Source organism: Miniopterus natalensis, chromosome 20 (genome assembly GCF_054644295.1).
Source record: "Miniopterus natalensis isolate mMinNat1 chromosome 20, mMinNat1.hap1, whole genome shotgun sequence".
In the NCBI taxonomy this organism is placed as follows: Eukaryota; Metazoa; Chordata; class Mammalia; order Chiroptera; family Miniopteridae; genus Miniopterus; species Miniopterus natalensis.
In genome coordinates this window covers 1070048-1087787 of record NC_142100.1, presented here as the reverse complement: position 1 = coordinate 1087787, position 17740 = coordinate 1070048, and positions in this window count along the sequence as shown.

The following is a 17740-nucleotide window of genomic DNA, read 5'->3' as shown; positions in this document are numbered from 1 at the left end:
ATAGTATCTATCAGCTTTGCTAAAGTTTCTGTTACTACAGAAAAGAGGAAAGAAGAGATTTTGGAGGGCAGTTAACAGTTTCTACCATGGCTTTTTTTTGTAGTGATCTTAGTTAGGCCTGTTTCTAAAGATCACCTTTTCCCCTTCGCATTGCCTGCAAACATTTTTTAAAAATCTCTTTGTTTATATTGCTTGGGCTCATTGTCAAACTGATAGGCCTGTAGTTCTAAGAATATTTTCTATTTATGAAAACAATTCAGTTTTCCAATCCTTCTCTTATTGTCCCTGATGCATCAACCACCTAGAGCTCAGCTGAGTTAGTGGTTCTCTTGGAAGATGCAGGGACTCAACATTTGAAGTCGGTTAAAGCATTGGGGTGTTCCCACAAGTCCTTCATGCATCTTGGAGCATCTGTCCCACCTGTGAGCGGTCTTTCATCCTTTCAGTAGGGAGATCAGTCTCCCCGAGTCAGAATTCATAAACATAAATGCTGAGGTCTGCTTTCTTTATGTCATCCATTAGGGGTATGTCATTCACATTCAACAACAGACTCTGAAGTTCTGGCTTAAATTACCTTCGATGATACTAGATCACCTTCATCGGGTTTATGGAGGCCCCAGCTATTGCTGTTCTCTCTTGCCCACTCAGAAAAATGTAAAGATTCCGATCCCTCCATTGGCCTTTTAGCAATCGCTTGATTGCTGCCCAAGAGAGATCAAATGCCCACACTCCTGGGCCTCCACTCCCCTTTAGGGAAGGGCTCCCTGTACCTGCAGTAGGGCCAGGTGGCTAACCCTGATGCGTGGGGTTGCATCACTGCTCACCCGAGATTCACGTCTCCTCCTAAGAGCCATTTGCTCTCAGAGACGCAGACTACAGAATGACAGCCAAATAATGGGGAAATCAAATAATTCGAAGGCTTAAAGTTTCCAAGAGATGAGAGCATCTCTCTATTTTGGTCTCCTCACCTGCTCTGTGTTCTCTCTGCCAACACTCCCTTTGCCCCAGATTCATCAGCAGTCAAGGCAGGAGCCAGCTGCCTGCTGAGGAGTCCTCATTAAAATACACTGCTCTTGCTAATTAGAAGCCAAGGTTCTCCCCCGGGGGGCTTGGCCTGGGCACTGCCATTATCTTCATAAATAGACTCTTGACTTTGCCAATGGTGGTGTCACAGCCAGGCGCTCCCAGCGTGGCGAGTGCTCTGCGCATTCTTAACTGGCGGAGGGCGTGTGTCAGCGTGAGGAGACACCGGCATTCGTGCGGAAGCGGGGGCTCTGTCCTGACTTCACCCCACTGTGTCTGGGCAGCAGGCAGCTAACAGGCGGCTGAATCCGCTGGCACAACTACAGTGTGAAGTAACCATATGGCCCAGGTTTTCTGGGAGATTTATTTCCCATAATTTTAATCTCTGCAGTAAAGGAAACTTGTTAAATGCTTAAAATGCATACATACTTCTTTAAAAAGTGATCTAGTTGTTTAACCTTTTACAAGATTATCTCTATCAATAAATTTATAAATCAGAAAGAGAAAATCAGATGAGCTCTTGGTCTCCCAAATATGCCTATACAATCTCCTCTTGGAGACTGTGCTCACTTATTTAATTTCTTTTACCTACAAAACTCTCTCTCTACTATTTCTGCCTGCCTAAATGCTTACCTGCCATTTCTAGTACTAGCTCCTTTGCAAGGCCTGTTCTGATTCCCTCAATTAACTGTAACCTCTCCCTTTTCTGCAATGTTAGCATATCTGTTTCTCTCTATTTCATGTGACCTATGTGTAGAACACAGACTCTGTGCCAGGTCCTGGGCTGAGCATTGTGTACACATCCTCACAGTGAACTTGCAACTGTGGTATTATCCCTATTTTATAGATGAGAAAACCGAGAGGCTCAGTGATATCAAGAAACTTGCCCAGGGACACCCCTTGGCAAGGAGCAGAGCAAGACTTGAGGCTCCAAGTTGCAGTTCATCGGGAACGTTATCTTCAGGGAACTGGACTGCATGCTCCTCGGGAGGAGATTCTGCTTCTCTCATCTCTGCATCTCCTTTCTGCTCAAGGAAGACCTTGATTACAATCTAATTAGGGAGATAACACACGACAAGAAAAATAGCTACATTGGAAGGAAGCCTGAAAGTGCAGTTGGTGCAAGCAATAGAGCTGATGCTGCTGGACTTACATTCTGCACAACTTACGGCTGGTTAAGCTATAGGGCCAGCTGTCAGCCCTTCCCCTAATGCTAGTGTTGTAAGGAAGCACTTCGCAAACTTTGATGTAATGAGCCGTCACGAGATTCTGTTAAAATGAAGATTCTTCTGCATGTCTGGAGTGGGGCTGACAAATCTACATTTCTAACAGGCTCCCAGATGATGTTACAGCTGCTGGTCTGTGGGCCACATTTTGAGTAGCGAGGCTCTAAGAGACTGTACTATAAACTATAATTGGGGGGACCTGGGAGGAAAAAGAGCACGGGGGAGGTGCGTGGAGAGCAGATGCAGAAGGGAATCATTTCCAAGTGGGAGAGAAGTGTAGGGAACGTGTTACTGCTTGTTGGTATTGCACGCGCAGGCCCGTGCCCTTCCCTACGTTGCACCCTTTGTCTTGCATGTTCTCTCACCAGCAACTTCGATTCATCCTTTAAGACAGTTCAGGGGTCATTGCCAGTAAATTTTGCTGAACCTCTGGACCGGGCTAGTGCTCCTCTCCTATACATTTATGCTGCTCGTGCATACTTGAGTCCTATGGGCTCTCCCACCTAACCATTCATTTCTTGAGGTAAGGGACTGTGCAGTACAGATCTGACACATGATGAAGACTGAAGGGTGGGTGTCAGAAGGCAACCGTAGAGTACTGGGGAAGGGAAGGACCAAAGCCAGGAGCGCAGAGGAGTTCTGTATCAGCCATTTGTTGCTGCAATAAGGCTATATAAGAAACCACCACGAAACTCAGTGGCTTAAACAATAAGCATTTATTTAAGTGATCAGTGTACGGGTCAGCCAAACAGTTCTGATCCTAAGTAGACTCTTTCCTGTGCCTGCACTCAGTTGGCTGGTAGACTTTGCTGATCTTGGCTGGGCTGTCTCATTTCTGAAACCTCAGCCAGGGTGCATGTAGGGTCTCTCATCTTAGCAGCTAGCCCAGGTTTGGGCTCCCATCCGAGGCAGGGTTCCAGAAGAGGGAATGAAGAGGGCAAGACCTGTTAATTAACGCCAGGCTTCGATGTAGACACGGTTACGTTAGCTTCATTTTATTAGCCAGAGTGAGTCAAGAGGCCAGTCCACAGTTAACAAATAGGAAATAGAGCCTATTACTTAATAAGAAGAGCTACAAGTAAGGGTGTGGCTACACAGAGAGGAAGACTTGGGGCCGTTTTCTGCAATCAACTGCCATAACTTCAGATTGACTCAGACTTTTTGACTGCTGGTAAGAGTATGCAAACTCCAGGGCACACTAACAGCAGGTCTTGGCTTTAATGCTGTCACCTTCAGGGACAACTGGGCTGCAGATCATAAGCACTCTTCATTATTTGCACATTGGTCACCCAAAGCAAATGTTTTCCTGTGACTCACTTCTTAGCTGCTTCCTTCTACTGACTGGTGTGTGTTCATATAACTCAGGTTTACTCTGAAATAAGGGCAAGCAAAACATAATTAGAGAGGTGGATCTGTTGAAAAAAAGAAGTAAAACCAGACTAAAGCTAAATATAAATACTTTTACATTTAGCTCCATTCAATTACCCGTGTTCCCACAATGATACTTAAGAGCTGTTGGTGTACATCTATTTTTAATTTAATGTTTTGAATAGGCAATACATTAACCAAAATATAAAAGAGCACATGAGGATCCTCTTTCACACACTCTCCCCCCCACATACCACCACTTAGTTCTCCTCAAAGGCAAACAACACTATTTAAAAAAATATATCCTTCCAGAAATGCACATATAATCAGATATAAACAAACACATATATATGCCAGCTTCTTGACTCTGCATTTTGCTATTATTTTTCAATTAACATTATATCTATAAAGATTTTTGCAAATCAGGGCATAAAATCTTTCTTATTCTTTGTTAGGGCTGTATAATTTTCCATCGTGTGGATGTGTCATCGCTTATTTTATCAGCCTCCTGTTGAGGGCTATTTAATTTGTTTCCATTCTTTTGCTCTTGTATAACTGTAGCTTGAAAGTATTTGTGGTAGCACAGTGATGAATTCCAAAATTTGGCCTTATGAATGGATCAGTGACAATGATGGCTTTGTTATCTCCTTATTGAAGTTTTTATTTTAGCTTATAACCTTGCAATATTAAAAGCAAATAGAAAACTCCGTGAAGATGCTGGTTTGGGCATGTGCCCAGCATTTTTGGAACTTTGTGTTTTCAGTGACTGCTAAGAGGAAGGCATACGAGATAGCGGGGAGATAGAGAGCGAGCTGAATGATCGAATTAAAAATACAGTTGGCTCTTGAGACTCATTTGGAGGAAGTGCCAGTTTGTTCAAATGCCTCTTCATGCTTCCGAGCTTTTTCACATTAGCTGGCTCTGCTTTGCTCCTGTCAGGGCTTCTGCTCTGGAGGGTGACTTGAGGTGAGTAGAATAGGTGTTCTGAAAAACCCTGTGATATGCCCATTATAACTGGACTCTTAGGGGTCCCAGAACAACTCAGAGTAGTCTAAATGCCAAAATCACCATCTAAGATTTGGGAACGCCAAGCCAGCCTCATCTCTTAATTTATTCAGAGCTCTGATGTACACCAATTGTTTCCAAATGCCAGCTCGTGCACTTGCCGCCTCAGAATCACCCCAGGTATGTTGTTAAAAATTAGCTCCCTGGTTCCCAGCCCATCAGACCCAAGGAAGCAGCCTCTTTGGAATCTGTAACAAGCTCTCTCCGTAGCTTCGAAGCGTTGTCAGCACAGGGAGTCTACCAAGGTAAGCGTGCAGGTGAACGTCGCTGCAGTTAGAAATCAGGAAGCTTAGGCGTACAGACGCAATGTGGGGTCCAGGACATGTTCTGCACTCCACCAGCCTCATGCTCAGTCGTGGAAAGGACTTAACATTCTCTTTGCCTTCACAGGGTTCAAGTATGAAGCTCTGCCTGCTCCTGGCTCCTCACCAGTCGGATCTCTGACAGGGACCCTGATTCACGAAGAAACATGTGGTAGGGTGATGCCAACCCGAAGACCGGTCCAACTCTCCCCCTTCTGCCTTGTATTAACAGCCATGAGCCTCTCAGAGTGAGCAGTGACTCCCTTGGTGGGAGGCGGCGGGTCAGGTTAGGCTCTGGGCCTGCTGGGGCTAGCAAGGAAGCCGGTCTGAAGAGGGAGACTAGGTACAGGGCTAGGCCACAGTGCCCAGGCAGGCAGGGGTTGCTGCCATGAGGTAGCCTTGCCCACAGAAGAGCAGCTGCTTTCTCAGGGAAGATGTATAGACTCAGTGCATTGGGGTGTGGTGGGGAAGGGGAGGGAGGGAGACTCAGGTGTCCCCTATTCCAGGGAGAATGGTCTGGTCTTAAAGTCCAGAGTTTGTTTTAGGAGCTCCACTTTCTCTAGGGAAAACGAGGCCTCCTCAGCCATATATGTGACCATGTTAGGGAGCTCAGATGGGGCCTGTGTCCTGATGAGGAAGGGAGCTGCTGACTCTGTAGGTACAGTCAGGGGTGGCCTCTCTCTCCTAGACCTAACTTGTCCCTTTACGAAAGGGAGACATATTTTCTACTTCTTTGTAAACACACCAGGGATTATTTCCAAGCTCCAACCAGAATGCTAAAGAGGCAGGCTTTGCTATTTCAAGAGGTCGCTGTGCAAATAAACCCTCTTTTAAAAGTCAGAAGCAGTTTCTCAGAGACTTAAGCATGCTTAGCACATTGTTGGTTCTCAGTGAGTATGTGGCAAATTAATGACAACAAATCAACTATCACCCTGAAAGAAAGTGGTATCTAGGTATAAAAAGGTGCCCTCCTTGACAAGAGGGCATGGTAACGGGTGTGCATTTCCAGTGTCTTAAATCTGCACTGCAACATGTCCGCAGACCTGCGGCGACACCCTGTGCTGCGGGGGAATAAATGGATAGAGGACTCACGTGCAAGCTAAACGGCTCACACAGGACAGAGAACGCTGGTCTACACCCTCTTTCAGTATCGATCCACGGTTAACCCAAGGCTACTGGAAGCACCTTTACTCTGAAGCTCCTTATAGCTTCTACTTTGGACTTGCTAAAGGGGGGCGGAGAGGCCTGAGTCACAACTGCTGGGAAAGATTTTAGCCAACATTAAGTTTTTATATTACTGAGTTAAGTAGGAAGGAGATTTTGAAATGAAAAAGGGGTAAGGGAGGGAAAAGATAAAGGCAACCCCGAGGGAAGAGACCCTGCAATGGGGAGAGAGAGGGCAAGAGGAATGAATGACTGCCATAGAGAACGGGGCATTGAACGGGGGAGAGATAAAGGTGGACATAGATATCAGTTAATTGATCTTTTCAAAGAACCAGCTTTTGGTTTTCTCTATTGATTTTCTGTTTTCAATTTAATTAATTTCTACTCTTAACTTTATGATTTCCTCTCCTGTCTTTCTCTAGCTGCTCCCAGGGTTTTTTTCTTTAGTTTTTAACAATTTGATTACAGTGTATCTGGTATAAATACCTTTGGGTTTGTGCTTTTTGGGATTTGCTGAACTGTTTCAATCTATACATTAATATTTCCCACAAAATTAAGACGTTTTGGCCATTTACTCTAATAATTTTTCTGTACTTCAGTTTTTCTGTTCTCTTTCTAGGATGCCAGTGACATAAATGTTAGAACTTTGGTAATATCCCATATGTCTCTGAGGCTCTGATCAATTTTTCCTCAATCTTTTTTTTCCCTGTCATTTAGATTGGATACTTTTTTTATTTTTATTTTTTATTTCAGAGAGAGGAAGGGAGAGGGAGAGAGAGATAGAAGCATGAATGATGAGAGTCATTGATCAGTTGCCTCCTACACGCCGCCGACTGAGGATCGAGCCCAAAGCCCAGGCCTGTGCCCTGACCAGGCATCCAGCCCCGATCTCCTGGATCCGAGGCCGATGCTTGACCGCTGAGCCCCGCCGGCAGGGCCGGGTTGGATGCTTTTGATCTAGTTTCCAGCCCACTGATTCCCTTCTCTGGCCTCTCAGTTCTGCTGTTGATGCCATCCAGCGCATTTTAAAAAATGCAGTTATAATATTATCTAATTCTAAACTTTCCATTTGGTTCCTTTTGAAAAAAAAAAAGTATTGATTTTTAGAGAGAGGGGAAGAGAGAGAGAGAGAAACATCGATTGGTGGCCGGGACGGCGGCCTGGGTCAGCTGCCTCCCCTGTGCACCCTGCCTGGGGATCCGGCCAGGAACGTGCCCGACCAGGAGCTGGACCAACAGCCACTGGTGGAGGGACGGCGCTCCGGTCTCCTGAAGCCCCAGTCAGGCCTGGCTCCTTATTGCGCCTCCTGTTTCTTAACCGAGACGTTGTATCTTTCTGTTTGGTTCAAGAATATTCAGCCTTACTTCTGGGCAGTTTTTATGATAGCTGCTTTAAAGTCTTTACCTGGTAATTCCAACATCTGTATTCTGTCGCTGATAATTCTTCATTATCTTTTCTTGTGAAAATTGAGATTTTCCTGGCTCACTGTATGCCAAGTAACTTCAGATTACATTCTGGACGTTTTCGATATCATGTTATGGGTCTTCCTTCAACCCTCCGGGGAGTGCTGATGTTTCTGTTTTAGTCGGCAATCAGCCTGGTTGGGTTCAGACATATGTTCTGACAGTACTTCTGTGTGTGTGGTTCCAATGTCCGTTCCGTTTTCAAAGCCTTTATAAGGCGACTCAGATCTGCCCCTCCATGTGCATGATTCAGTGGCCACTCTGTGATGGGGACAGTGATCTCTCCCATAGTTTAGTTCTCAACGTCTGTGGTGTGTTGTTTAGGGTCAGATCCACGCATGTGAATCTTGTGGGTAAGCTCAGGATTCATAAACAAGGTCCCAATTCCTTCTTCTCCACATTTCCAGTACTTTCTGGCTCCCTAGGGCTCCAAGTTTTATCCTTTTAATCACAAAACTGGAGCTTTAGTCCCATTGCTCTGCTGCGTGCTTCCACGAGTGTACCTACACCCGGGCCCACGAGGCAGAAGGACAGCAAGACAGAAATGCAGCAGGTGGCACATGCCCACCTGAGACCACAGCTCGTCCAGTCAGAGCGGGAGGCTGCCCTTCCTTAGAGCGTCAGGGGCGGCTGGGCCTCCCTGCTGCCTTGTCGCCGCCCCGCAGGATTGTGCCGGGAGTGGAGCACAATAGAACAGAGAAAAAGAAAAACCAGACGATTTCTCCGCTCCTCCTCAGCATCAGGAGCCTCCTTTCTGCTTGCCGAGTCAGAAGGAGATGGCTGCTTCGAGAACTCTCTCTACCCGTGTCTGGACCTCACTTCCAGTTTTCAAGCTGCCTTGAGTACAGGTCGGGGAACACCAAGGGAAAAAAGCAGGGAACAGGGGACTGATTGCTGATTCTGTGGCACTTCAAATTCTGGTCTTCTTTCCCAGTCCACCTGCTATCATTTATTTTCCAGAGTCTTTTTTTTCTTTTTTAATACATCTTTATTGATTTCAGAGAAAAGAAAGGAGAGGGAGAGAGAGAGATAGAAACATCAATGACGAGAGAGTCATGGATCAGCTGCCTCCTGCACGCCCCCGACGGGGATCGAGCCCGCCGCTCGGGCCTGTGCCCTGACCGGGAATCGAACCCCGATCGCCTGGATCCTAGGTTGACGCTCAACTGCTGAGCCACGCCCGGCCGGGCTTCCAGAGTCTTTAGATAGCTGTTCCGCTCATTCTTTGCAGTCTTTATAGCTGCCTTCAGTAGAAGAGACTGGTAGAGTATGCTCTGTATGTATGTCTTCTGTTTTGCTTTGCAAGGATTCCACCCAACTGCTTAACAGACTATAAGCTGATGGACTAGGTTTGTTAAACTTTCCGTCTATTTCATTCTGAGACAACTGCACACAAGCTAAAGCTACTAAGGGAGAAGCTTATTAAGGAGAGTCACGTACATTGATTTCTTAGCTTTTTAGAGAACTTTGCTTCCTCTTGAAGATCACGGCAAGACAGATCAAAGACAGAGCCTGGTTGCTATGTACTATACACACCCCTGAGAAAAATGTCTGTGACGCCTTAAGTTGCTTAGAACACAAAGTATGCAGGAGACCTTAATCTTAGAGTTCAGGTTAGGAAAAGAGGTGGATGTCCACACAGTAAGGTCTTTCCTAGTTGCCTCATAATTTAACCACAATTCAAAGAAAAACTTTAACAATCTTGCTTTCTCAAAGCTATTGAAAATGTGCAGTAACTTGCCAAGACCAGGATGTTCTTTATCAAGGACTTCTGAGGGGATAAAATTTAATTTGCTCTTCTGTTGGCCTGTTGGGGCAGGTAAATTCCAGGGAGTGATGTATATTTTACATAAACTCACCGAGCTATTGTTGAATAGAATTTTGCAAATATTGTCAGAGGAAACATAGTTTGGGTCAATCAATCATAAATTCTATTTTGGTAATTTGCTGGAGAACATTGAGAACATAGCTATCCCTATGGGGGAAAGCTGGAAAGAGACACTCAAAACTAAAGAGCATGGCTGTAGAGCAGGGGGGTGGGGGGAGGAGACATCCCGCCCAACAGACTGCAGACTTCTCTTCAACCAATTAGTCACCAAGGAGGTGAGGCTTCTCCCCTCCCAGTGCTGGGAAGCAGTGAGCACAGACTCACAGCCGCACACGAACAGGAAGTGTCATCACTTGAAGTGAGTCCCATGTGATGCTCAGATGACTGTGCCCCATCTGTCAACCCGTACACTCGTCCATTGGAACGAAGCCTCAGGCGTTAAATGCAGCAGCCTCATGAGCCTCTGGTCATCTTCGTTTCTGTAGGTGCAGAAAACAGCCAGTTCATGCATTGGCTTTATCATTCCTTCCTTTTGCTTCACAAAATTCAGGGGCAGCTACTGATGGTGGAAGTGGAGTGCGGAAAGGAGCACTGGAAATAAACGCAAATAAAGATGATTTGTTCATTAGATGTGGCCTTTCCTCAACACAATTTTATATGCTTTATGAGTGAAGACATGGGACCAACAATAACAAAGAACCCAATTCACCATTTTCATTCCAAGAATGAAATCTAGGGCCCTCAACTCAAATGCCCTCGTTTAGCTCACCAGGGTCCTGGAGGAGGAGAATTTTACCTGCAGGTTTACACAAAACCAAGGTCAGACAGTTCTGTGTTCACCCTCTCCTCTCAGCCTCTCCCCCAGTCCTCAAGAGCTTTGCACAATCGAGAACAGCTTGTCCTTTGTTTTAGACAAGGACACACAAGAAAAGTATAGTTTAATTGCAGTAGGAGGGAGTTAGACTAGATGTGAGAAATAACTGCTGGACTCCAAGACTTGTGAGACCAAGGAATGAGTTACAGGGGAGGGGGGCAGGATCTTCTTTCTGAAGATTTTAGAGACAGCTTGCTTTCTGGGGTGGTCAAAGACAGTCCTTCTAGGAGACCAGTTACCAAAGTCCAGTACATGGACTCTACCAGTTTTATGCTCATTCTCTGGCTCATAAAGGGGTTCTGGTTCCCGCCTTTGAGGCAGGTCTGCCGTGACTGGAGGGATTCTGCTGTCATGAGACCTGAGTCCAAAAGGATCCTCTGTTTCACATGGGCAAGGAAAAGAGAAATGATAGTTCTTCAAATTGAGCAATTGCTTCCCTTTCATTGGGGAAAAACTACTTAAGTTTCTCAAGGGGGACAGAGGGCCACCTTGCAAAGTTTAAAAGACGTTCTTAGTACCAGACCAGCAGCAATGTCCAAAAGCTGGAGTTCTCAAACTTGTTGCCCATTAGAATCCCTGGGGACTTCGGGCCCCATCCCACCTAATTAAATCAGAAAGTTGGGTAGCAGGGCCCAGACACTGGTATTTTTTTAAGTTTTTAAGTTTTTGGAACGTGCATCCAGGGCAGAGAAGCACCATGAGAGGAAGCAGTGCCGGGACAGGTTAAACGTGCAAGGATGCTGTGAAGGGCGTGCCGGTGTGAGAGGAACTAGAGAGGGAGCCAGGCAGGGCTGAGAGCCAGCAGATCCCAATGCAGGTCTGAGCAGCGTAGGACCTTTGAGCGACCAACCTAGATGTCCATGCAGTTGAAGGAAGATTTGCAAGGCTGTCAGCAGCCCTCGAGTCAACATTGGCCAGGCTGTCAGTGTCTCTCAGAAAGGTCAGCCCTTCATCGCCACACTGCTCCATCATTAGCTGGGAGCAGCCCCTGGGAAGGCATGTCCTCGTTGTTCCACTGGATTTCAGGATGCAACCGCTGGGGCCCTGGTGGGTTATGCCCAATGTCCCTCCTGAGTGAGGAGGTAACAGAAGGAAAAAGAATGTATTTCTTTCATTTTTCAGGGCAAAGTATTATTCCACTATTTTTCTAGCAGCAGGGAACTTTCTTTAAAAAAAGATTGTTGATTATTTGGTTTTATCTTTGAGCAGTCCCATAGTTAACAATATAATACCTTATATTCATAGTCTCAGAGAATTCTAGCATCTCAGAGCTGGCATCAGACATTAGAATTGTCCCTGCGATGTCTTGTGAAAGGAAGTCAATAGTAAGTGCCAAGAGTCAGATGCGTAGTTTCACTTTTTAAAAAAATATGTCTTTATTGATTTCAGAGAGAGGAAGGGAGAGAGAGAGAGAGATAGAAACATTGATGATGAGAAAGTCATTGATCAGCTGCCTCCTGCACGCCCCCTACTGGGAACCAAGTCTACAACCCTGAGCATGTGCCCTGACCAGGAATTGAACAGCAATCTCCTGGATCATAGGGTGATGCTCAACCACTGAGCAACACTGGCCAGGCTAGCTTCGCTCTTTATGAGGATGAAGAGATGGAGTCACGGAAGCCTTTGCCTGTAGGCCTCTGCTTCCTTCTTGGTCATGTACTGTCTGCATCATTATCTACCAGCATATTCCAACCTAGTGTGCATTAGAATTACCCAAGGGGCTTTTTAATAATACACACCCACAGGCCTATCTAATCAACATCTCTGGGAGGCAGACACCAAAATCTGCATTTCCAAAATGGTCTCCAGGTGATTCTGATGATCAGCTAGGTATGGAGACCGGATAAGGTCCACAAAAACCTCTTCTAAGGGAAACTGCGGCTGGAAGAAAGGAATTTTCCAGCTACAGTTGGGTTTCAAACCCTATTTTGTTCCCTGCTTGGGAACTGCCCAGTATCTTAGCAGCCACCTACCTTATGCCCTACCATGTGTCTTTCAGGGCTCAGTTTCCTTTGTGTGTGCCACTGTCAGACACACAGTGACAGAGCTGGAGAGCTCTCTGCACAGAGCTGGCTTTGGCACCCTCAGAGGAAGGCAGTCTAGATGGCTTTCTCACCTTTTCAGAGGAAGTTTCAGTAAAGATCTGTGTGTTCAGAAAGCTTGTTAGCCTCTCTTAATAGAGGAGAACTATGCTGGCCGTGATGCCAATAGAATGTAAGACCCAAACAGACAGTCAGTAGAATCTGACACAAAAATGGATATTGAAGATGCACAATCAGCTCTTCTTCCAGCATGTGCTCCTACAGTTGTGCTTCTGTGTTACTTGTGCACTGCCAAATTGAGCTCAGCTCCCTGAGAGCTTGTAAGTTACTACTAATCATACAGAGCTGTTTCCTGGACCAGAAGCCTAACCACACCCACTGCGGGGGATTCCCACTGGAAGGTGTGACAGGGTGTGACACAGTGTCCTGTCTCTATGGTCAGGTTCCTGGCAATAGTGCCTGGAAGGTGCCCAAAAGTTCTATTGAACAAAGAATAGTTATTCCTTGTGTTTGGCTATAGCCTTGGCTAATGTATTGAGCCTGCTAAGTAAGTGCCAATACCAACTTGGTATTGCAAATAAAAAAATAGTAATATTGAAAATTTTCCTATTTGCCAGGCATGGTGGTCAGATTTTTCCATGAATCATCTCAGTTAATCCCTCCAAGTGACTTTATGAGGAAGGCACTATTGCCATTTTATCGATAAGGAAGTCCAAGTTTAGAGAGGTAATGAATGGACTTTATGTGAAAATGAATGAGTGAAAGAGACCACATTCAGCCATCAACGTCAGGGAGCTGCAGACTTTTCCTTATCTCTCGCCCTCCTTATAGAAGGCTACTTTAATCTGGATAGCCTCACTCACTGTGAGTTTCTCCAGGGCTCTCTTTTGGGAGCCCTAATTTCCCAAGCCCCTTCAAACTCCTTGTAGGTCTGGCTTGGCATGACGTCCCTTGGACTCAGCCCTGTGCCCCTGTCACCCTGCCTTTCTCTCCCTTCTAGTGCCTCTCCTTCTCAGGTCCCCTGGTGGTCTTTTTTTCTGCAGGATATTTTTTCTGTTGCTTTTCAGAGAGAGACAAAGGGACAGACATCAGACAGACATTAATGTGAGAGAGACACATCAATTGGTTACCTCCTGCATGCGCCAGGATTGAGCGTAAACTGAGGTACGTGCCCTTGGCCAGAATCAAATCTGAAACCCTTTAGTCCATAGGCTCTAATCACTGAGCTAGAGTGGTCCCCTGGTGGCCTTGGCAAGATGTTATTAGAGCCAGTTTGGTGGTAACTGAGGCATGACCCAGGTCCTTCTTTATTCCTTTCCTGCACTCCTGGGCCTCCTTTCTCTCCCATGACACAAGCACCATCAGTTGGTGACAGAGAAAAGAGCCATGTTCTCATGCTGTTTAATATTTTTAAATTTATTTTATTAATCATCAGTTTAGCGACCTTTTAAATTTAGTTTGTTGTAATGCCTCCTTGTCCCAGGAATTGTATTTACTTGCTTTTGCTGTAATATAAAACGCTTTCTTGCCCTTCCCACCTCCCCCAACTTAGCACAGGTTTCCCCAGGATCTTCAGGATCAGTGAATAGCATGAGAGCATGTAAATCTATTGTTCAGAAGTTCCAGTCTCCCCGGGCCTGGCTGGAGGGCCTGACGGCCAGCCTCTGGGGCTCCCCTATCAGCGTGAGTGCCCTTTGTCTGCCGGGGCACAGACCCTGCCCGTCCTTCTTGAGAGAGGGTCAGCCTGGCCTGCGCACCCGCTGCCTCCCTGGATCAGTCTGCATGGTCCCAGGCCTGGCCCTCCGGTCGTGACGGGGCTGACAGGCTAACGCCAGGGGCTGAGGCTCGGTTCCAGCCGTGCTTGAGAAGCGGCAACTTGACGAGAGGAGTCAGGACTTGTCACAAGCCTTAGAAAACGGAGCCGCGTGTCTGACCGGGGGAAGCTGAGCTGTTGAGAGCAGCCAAGCTGCTGACCTTCAGTTACTGCTCCGTCTTTGCCATGTGATCTGTCGGTGGTTTAGTCAGGGAGTAAGTACCTAGCAGGTGTCCCTTCTTAGCTCCTAGGCCGCCGCCGTGAAGGAGACGGACAGGGCCAGGGCCTCACAGAGCCCCGCGTCAGAGGACACCGTCCCTGTGCACTCTGCCTGCTGAGAATGAGGAAAAGCTAAATAAGGGGCTTTCTCTCAAATGTTTTGAGCCCCTGGGAGATAAACTCTGATTCTGCTTCACCACTTCTCCTCTCTAATGCCCTCCAGTTTGGGGCAGCACAATGACAGGATGGAAATGGAGATGGCGAGGGAGCTGCGGAGTTAAGTAACAGGCCTGGCGTCTCTCAGATGTGTTTGGCTGTGACTGTCCCATAACCTCCCTCAGCCGTGCCATCCTCAGGGTGCACTCATTTGCTCAACCATCTATCAGACATTTAAGGATACCTACCGTATACAGGCACAAAGGTAAACACTGGAAGTGCGAAGTCAAATCAGATATAAGCTTTGACCCTGATGACCTTTAGTCCAGCAATTGAGCTTGTTGTGTTCAATCAGCACTTGCATGTACAGAGGGACACGTGATAAAGGTGTGAACAGGACTGAGTAGGGCACAAAGGAGAGATTGGCCGGTTCTACCTGAAGAAGTCAGAGTGTCCTGAGCTGAGGCTTGAAGGATGGATATGACATCACCAGGCAGCCGAAAAGCAATGACGGGAAAAACATGTGCAGACAACAGGCATGGTAAAGAAATGACAAGTATGTTTGCCAAACAAGTGTAGAGAGTGAAGTGATGACAGTGTTTAGGGGCATAAAAAGGTAAGAGAGTTAATGCTTAGAAGTGAGAAGGGAGAAAAAGTCAATAATCAGACCATAGGAGACTAGCATAAGAAGTTTGGAATTAATCCTACATGTCATGCTGAGGCCCTGATATTTCTTAGATAAGGAAATGATGTAATTATATTTTTATTTTATAGATCATAATATATTTTTTATAAAGTTCACTTTGGCAGTGTCAAGAAGAACAGATTGAAGAAAGCGGGGGATGAGACTAGAAGCAGGGACACCATCTAGAGATGTATCTGTCAGTTCTCCAGTTAAAATTCACAAAGCCCAATTCAAACTACCTTAAACTTTTTATACACTTACTTATATACATTTAGGGTGCAAAGGCTTGAGGCACAGCTGGACCCAGGAGGGCAAACAAGGTTGTCAGATCTCTATCCATTGCTCCATTTTTCTCGGTCTTGTCTCTTTCTTTATGTGTTGTATTTTCTCATATTACAGATAAATTATGTTCACATGGCAAGAATGATGATTGCTGGATACCTCAAGACTATATCCTTACAGCTTTTTAATCAGAAATGAAAGAGACCCTCTTCCTCCCAGAATCCCTCTGTCAGATTTCATGAAAGCACGCTGACTGGCTCTTCCTGTGGGCAGGGCTGTGCACTGTGATCGCCCAGACCACAGTGACCTGCCCACCCTTGTGCACTGGATGGAGGGCACCTCTTTTAAAGATAAGCTGGTGCAGTTATTGAAAGAAAAAGGAACAGAGAGTGGATAGGGCAGATAAAAATGCATCTGTTACAACCAACTTAATTTAGGTAAAAACTAAGAAAGAACTGACCTTGAAGAGGAAGGGATAGACTCAATAACTTTTATTTATTTTTTATTTTTTAAATATATCTTTATTGATTTCAGAGAGAGGAAAGGAGAGGCAGAGAGAGAGAAACATCAATGATGAGAGAGTCATTGATCGGCCGCCTCCTGCAGGCCCCCGATTGGGGGTCGAGCCCGCAACCCGGGCATGTGCCCTGACCGGGAATCGAACCCGATCGCCTGGATCCTAAGTCGACGCTCAACCGCTGAGCCACGCCCGGCTGGGTGATAGACTCAATAACTTTTAAAAACAACTTCTAAAGAGTTAGAATGGAGAGGACTTGGTGACAGATGAGAAATGGGAGAGAGGAGGGAAAAGGAAGGCTTTGCAGAGCCCCGGTGCTCTCAGTTGGACGGGCTCAGGTGATGTGTTCAGCTGGACTAGAGAGAGCTCAACAAGGAAGAGGGGGTCTTAGCGGGGGCAGGGCGGAGGGGGCAAGTTCAGTTTTGCGGTGCTTCAGGGCTGCCTAATGGGAGTGCGCAGTAAGAGAACGTAATTTGCACTGAGGTCGGTCAGGGGCTGGGTGAGAGGGTCAGGAAGAGGGAGACAGTGGCCAAATGAGAGTGGAGCTTGGAGAGAAATTGGCTAAGCGCCCCTTCCTCAGGAGTGACAGCTGTCCCAGTCACCACCTCAGTGGCAAGCTAAATGGAATGGGCTTTGTTCATACCAAGGCTGGGGCATAAAAAGGGAATTCTGGCCACAGCTCTTGAGTTAAGGGGGGGGGGTTAGAGTCTATGCATGGAATTCCATAGTCAGGGTAGCTGATGGGAAGCTGTGAAGGGATCAGGGTGAGAGTCACTCCGGTTGGTATTCGATGATATGGAGTAGAACTAGGCCAAGGGCTCACGTAGGAAGCCTGTAGAAGTTTGGCCACACACTCCGAAGAGTGACTAAGGAGTCTTCATACATAGGTCGATCCCAAAGGCTAAGTTCAACATAGTCGTAAAGACTTTCCAACTCCTCAAGTGAGTAGGGAATAAAGCTTGTAATGAGCTTCTAGGGGGGCCAGGCTTCTACTCGCTCAAGGCAGCAGTCGTGCTATATGGTGGGGAAGAAGGTGTGAAGAGTGGCTGAGTCAGCTTAACCCTGGTTAGAGACCCTGGTTACAACTGCCCTACTGACCCGCTTCGGCAGATGTGGTGTGGTGTCCTGGGCTTTGCTCCTTCCCCTGGGGGCAGGCCCAGAAATCCTAAACAGTAGGTCATCAGGAAACGCTTGATGGGTGAATAAACGCATGGAAGAGTCAGTTCCCTCATGTTGGTAGTGCATGCTGTATGTGAAGCAGTCAGTGCGCTGTGTGGGGCTCACATGCATTACGGTTTCTATGCAGAGGCTAGCTAAAGCTTGAGGGGCTTGCTGGGTGGACTAAGGACTGCGAGGGCTCCTTGCAGTTCAGGCTGTCTGTCAGGTGAGGAGTTGTCTTAAAGTAGGTTGTTCTGAGATACTGGTTTCTGGAGCACACCTTCCTTGCAAGGTTTATTGGCAGAGAATGTGAAGATGGTGGCTTGGGCTTGGAAAAAGGTCTGTTGGCAGACTACAGGAGGTTCCCAGATGCTAAAACTCTCTTAACTGGCTTCGTGGACTGAGAGAGAGAGAGAGGTAGTGGGGGCTGCCAAGGACATGACATTTCTCATGCTAATTGGGAAGGGAGGCAGCAGCCATTGCTCCACTGATTTATGTTTTTGTGTTAAACATCAGGTCCTATCTAAGGACAGGAGAGAGCAAGGACCTCTGCTT